This window comes from Cibotium barometz, chromosome 9, assembly GCF_041138505.1.
Source record: "Cibotium barometz isolate CiBa-2024 chromosome 9, ASM4113850v1, whole genome shotgun sequence".
Classification (NCBI taxonomy): Eukaryota; Viridiplantae; Streptophyta; class Polypodiopsida; order Cyatheales; family Cibotiaceae; genus Cibotium; species Cibotium barometz.
In genome coordinates this window covers 61,968,800-61,974,833 of record NC_141054.1, presented here as the reverse complement: position 1 = coordinate 61,974,833, position 6,034 = coordinate 61,968,800, and the positions used below count along the sequence as shown (strand labels likewise).

Below are 6,034 nucleotides of genomic sequence, written 5' to 3'. Positions count from 1 at the left end.
TTTGCAAAAATTTCATTATGTGCTCATTTTTATAGAGAGAGAATGTGTAGAAATCATTAAAGGGCCCAATTTGGGTCCAAATTTTCCCAAATCAAAACCAAAAATGAAGAGCCCCAGTGTAGTCAAGCGGGAGGGGCACTCGCTATAGCAACAATGGAGTTGTGTAGTTTCTCTAACAGAGGAATGCCTTTATTTTCAAAAAAGAAAACCTAACCCTAATACCTTATCCACTCCCCCCTGTGATTTACACATGATCCCCTCCCCTCCACATCTTCTTTCCCTTCCCCCCTCTTCTCCCTCCACTCCATGCATTTCCTTCCCCGAAATTTTCGTATACCGAATCCTTGAGCTCACACAACTCTTGCACTCACACACCTACGCACACACATTTCATTCATAACCCTTCATTAATTTATTTTCTTTACTAACTCTTACACTCACACACCTATTGCTAGGGGTCAATGTAAATGGTAGTGGGAAAGGATGTGTCACTATGGTTGCATTCATCTTCTGATGCTTAATTTGACCTTTTCCTTGGGGACAATTACGATTGGTGACATCCAACAAGAATTATCCACCAGGGTCAATAAAACCAACTTGCAAGCATTTTTCAATCTTTTCCTTCACCTGCTTCACAGTCGGTCTCCTCGGTTAGTACTAAATGCGCCGATTCAAAAAGTCCAAGGACGTCGCGGACATGCTGGTTGCAGCATGTTGATCAGTATCGATGGCGCTGCGAGACGTCGTGGCGGCAGCAGGTTTACTGTGGCGATATCGACTACAGCTGTAGCGACATGCTGTACCGAAATGTCTAATATGAACACCGACGTAATTTTTCCTCACGGACGTATCGGAATGCAGGTGCTCTTGACGGAAGGCGCTGGAACCACTACTGCCAATATAGGTCAAGGCCATGTAACGAGTTAACAGGACCAGAAGCAAAATACACAAGGAGCTTTTGTTCATTCTCTATATAGGAAAAAAAAAAGCATTCACTACATAATTCCCTAGATATAAATAAACATATCTAGGAAAAGTGCAAACTAGAGAAAATGAAACACTTTCCTAGGTAGGCTAACTAGGAAATATGTGCATGGATTTCTCTATATAGGAAAATTTACCTACATAGGAAATTTTTTCCCTATGTAAGTAAATTTTCCTATATGATTTCTCTCTATAGGAAAATTTGCCTACATACGAATTTTTTCCCTATATAGGCAAGTTTGCCTACATAGGAATTTTTTTCCTATGTAAGCAATTTTTCCTGTATATCTCAAAAATTATTTTTCCTGTATATCTCAAAAATTCCTATGTAGGCAAATTTGCCTATATAGAGAAATCCATGCACACATTTTCCTAGTTAGCATATCTAGAGAAATATTTTCCCTAGTTTGCATTTTTTCTAGATATCCTTATATCTACCTACGAAATTATATAGTGAATACATTGTATAGAAGCTTACCTTTTTCTATCTATGAATCATGTTAATATACTATTCACCAAACATTTTATAAACATTTCAAGATTATCTATCAAATATTAAGATATACAATAGGTGTCCCATGTTAGATCTACATATAGGACTACGTTCATTAGAGAGGTTTGGCTTATCGTTTCACCACCTGTACATACATGCAAACACATCTTAACTTTGAAACTTCAGCAAATAACAAAGACAAACTTCAGCAAATAACAAAGACACGGTAGAAGGATCACAGCCCTCATAACTCAATCTTGATGTCAATGGAGCATAGCCTGTAATTAGTTGGATGTTTCTATGAAGAGGAGTCCCATGTTAGAGCGGCAACCCTATTGCTACAGCTCTCTACAACTCTCAGCTTTCTACCATGCCCCATGGAACAATACACATCTCAGCCTTATGAGGGCAAACCTCTTGATGCAATGCAACCTTGCAGGAAATCAACTCAGCTCCCACAGGTTGGACATAGCTCTTATAGTAGAGATTATATCAACTAGTATCTATAGAGAAACTGCATCTAACACCACAGTCAAGTCATTGTAGTCAAGCATCCTAGACAAGATGAAACGGCCTTAAGCACTACAAGCATTCAACCAATCTCATTAGCTAAACTTAGCCAAAATGCATAGAATGTTTGCATAGGCTTACTTTATTGATGGCTAGATTAAACCCATGTGTTTGCATAGGCTTACTTTATATGTGTTGTGCTGCTTTGTTTAGGCTCCCTCTATACACTTGGATCCCTGCTACATTGGGTGATAGGGTATAATCATTGATGAATGGCCTCTCATAATCAAATACAGTATTTGTAACACAAGTTGATAAAAGAATCAGCTAACATTAAAGAATCAAGATATACCTATAACCCATGCTTCTGTCAAGCCCTATGCCATTGTTGCTTTCTTCATGAAAATGAGGTTGTTGAGTGTATCCTCCATACTCAACTCAATCAGCATCTGTGACATTACCGATTTGAAATAAGTACCAACTTCAGGCTACCCAAAAATCCTCTTAATAATAGAAACAAATTCATATAAAACACTTGCTTAGAACATCACATGTAATCACGAGCCAATGTTACCTCAGATTATTTGCCTGGATGAATCACAAAACCGAATGAATATTAAACCCTTACATATCTCATCTTTTGTTGATCTATCACATAGCATCTAAGAAAGTCTTCTATAATCCTAATACCATTCTGTTGGAGCCTCTTACGAAAAGCTCCATCTTTACCGATCTTGTCGAATCGCCACACCTCGTCAACAAAAGCTATGGAGTCCTTTTTGTAAAAAGAAAAGCACAAAAATTAAGAATATCATGCAAATAACCAAACTCTAAATAAGAGGGGGTGGTTTTGTAAACTGAAAAGCACAAAAATAAAGCATATCATGCAAATAAACAAACTCTAAAGATACACAAATAACCAGATAGCTTACATGTTATGTTTCCTCCCTACAGGCAGAGTACGCATGCAGCTTGCCAAACACCAGCTCCATTAGAACCACCCAAAATTGGTAGCTTACCAGATACTAAATCCATGAAAACCACCCCAAAACTCGTAGCTTTCTAGACACCAACTCCATCAAAACCACCCCAAAATTGGCATCTTGCTAAACACAAGCTCCATCAGACCCACCCCTTATGTCTGGCAACTTGCTCCATCAGAACCACCCCTTGTGTCTAGCAATTTTCTATGGCCTTCATGCTCAAGAAGGGGGCAAGAGATTGAGCCCAGACACCTATAAAATATGCAATACATAATTGGCAACAACAAAAGAGCATGGATAGTGCAAGCAAGAATCCTTTATAACCAACCAAAGCCAACATATTTTACATGCTTCTCTATTGCCTCTACTTCTTCCTTTTACCTGCGAATGCTTTTGATAATAAATAGAGATGCCATATTGTATACCTTGTCAAAGAAAGCATTGACTTTCTCAAGCTGCTCTGACATGGGAGGTTCCATAGTCCAATTTTCAATCTGTTGTACCAAGGAGCTCGGTCTAAGGTATAGAGATGCTGCTTCCCTTACAGTTTCAAGCTTTTTAAAACTCGAAACCCGTGAAAGCGTGCCAGCACCTGCATAAAGCATAAGCAATGGGATTTCTTGTCATGATGTTTTGTGGAATCGGTTGTATTTTAAAATTCCTACAATTCGATGAAAATATTCTTAACATGCATCATCACCATTAAATATCAGGAACCGCAGCAGCGTTTCCAAATCGTCAGGATTGTTGCGGGCCCAGCTGGACAAGGCATTCGCCTCGTCAATGAACAAGGTACAGAAGCCAGTCGCTATACGAACTAGAAAATCTTCCAGTAAATGGGGTTATGCATCATGATTTGCTTGCTGTTCATGGTCTCAATCATCAGCTTTGGCTTCCTCACGCTTGACTATTATGAGATGAAGCAATTTGTGCATGGCCATCTTGATAGATGGGGAGTTAGACACATAGATTTGAAGGATGCCCATGCACATCAAAATGATTATGAACACACTCTCTCTCTCTATATATATATACACATATATATATATATATATATACATAGAGAATGGGCATGAACGCACTCTCTATATACATCTGCTTCGTTGTCTATCAAGATGCCCATTCTCTATGTATATATATATATGGTATGTATATATATATACATATATATATGTTTATAGATATATATACATATGTATACATATATATATAATTTAATATTATATATATTAAATTATACATATTAATTATTATTCAAAATATACTAATTAAAACACTAACTATACATATTATATATATATATATATAATATGTATATAATATATATATATATATATATACATTTATATATGTATATATATATATATATTATATTAGACTATTATCTATTGTTATAAAAATACAACATATAACATCTCTCTCTCTCTCTCTCTCTTTCTCTCTACTTTGTTAAAGAAAGAATCTCACACAATGGTATTATATACATTAAAATATGTATAATATGTATATATAAATATATATATATATATATGTATATATATATAATTTAATATTATATATATTAAATTATATATATTGATTATTATTCAAAACATATTAATTAAAACACTAACTATACATATTATATATATTATATACATTATACATATCATATATATAATGTATATAATATATATACATATATATAAGTATATATATATATATATTATATTAGATATTATATATATATATATATTATAATAAAAAATTTATTAAAATTTAAAAAAACCAACGGGAGCTTACCTGGCCGCATTGCGCGCAGATGGAGCCTGGCGTCGATAGCTAGTGGACGCGGCGCCGGACGATCAACTAGGAACACCAGCTCTGCTGCTAGCTCGACTGCTCTGCAGGCGTCGACGGCGGCCGAAGCTGGACGCGGCCACGATCTCTAGCTAGACTATGCGCCTCGCTCGACTCGACTCTGCTGCAGCTGGCGTGTGATCGCTCGAGCTTGGATGCCGCCACGATCTCAACAGCGCGCCAGATCTAGATAGATCGATCGATCAGTAGCTAGCTGTAGCTGTAGCTATTGCGCTAGGAGGCATGCGAGCTGCTCTGCAGGATGGAATGGCAAAGAGTAGAAATGAGGCGGTGGAGCTGAAATGAGTCGATGCAGGACGACGTGGAGGCGCTGGGCAGATGAAGCTCTACTGCATTGTAATAAAGCGGGTAGGTGTAACGGGCGGCGGGTAGGTGTAAATAACGAGCAGAAAGGTAGGCATATATATTATATTATAATATGTATATATTATATATACGTATATATACACATATATTATAATATATATGTATGTATATAATATATATATATATATTATATTTTATATTATATATTATATGTTTTATATTCTATATTATATATATATACGTGTATTTATATATATATTATAATATATACGTATACGTATATATATATTATATGTATATACATATATATATATATATATTATATATATATATGTATATACATAAATTATATATATATGTATACATATATATATATTATATATGTATATACATATATTATATATATACGTATACATATATATATATTATATATATATACGTACATTCATACATACATATATATATATATGTATACGTATATATGTATATATATATATATATATATGTATGTACGTATATATATAATATATATATATACATATATATATATATATGTATACGTATATATATATATATGTATGTACGTATATATATAATATATATATATACATATATATATATATATGTATATATATATATTATATATATACGTACATACATATATATACATATATATATATATTATACATATGTATATACATATATTATACATATGTATATACATATATTATAAATATGTATATAATATATATATATATATAATATGTATATACATATTATATATATATATATATAATATTATATTATATGTACTAGCATGTGCGTGCATGCATGCATATAGTATGTATGTCTGTCTATGTATTTACGTATGTGTGCACGCATGCATATCCATATGTAT

General features: G+C 33.8%; 1 long non-coding RNA gene across 3 annotated transcripts; it reads right to left on the bottom strand.

Moving 5' to 3' along the window:
* Nucleotides 1-1,702: 1,702 nt before the first annotated feature.
* Nucleotides 1,703-3,943, bottom strand: LOC147635802 (uncharacterized). 3 transcript variants are annotated; one of them, XR_015266600.1, is made up of 5 exons: nucleotides 3,671-3,943; nucleotides 3,396-3,562; nucleotides 2,340-3,222; nucleotides 2,129-2,223; nucleotides 1,703-2,059 (listed from the first exon to the last, which is right to left on the bottom strand). It is a non-coding gene; the product is annotated as an uncharacterized LOC147635802 (long non-coding RNA). The 3 variants fall into 3 exon arrangements; XR_015266601.1 differs by having other exon boundaries at nucleotides 1,704-2,223; nucleotides 2,340-2,762; nucleotides 2,920-3,222; nucleotides 3,671-3,938; XR_015266599.1 differs by having other exon boundaries at nucleotides 1,703-2,223.
* Between the last annotated feature and the right edge of the window lie 2,091 nt (nucleotides 3,944-6,034).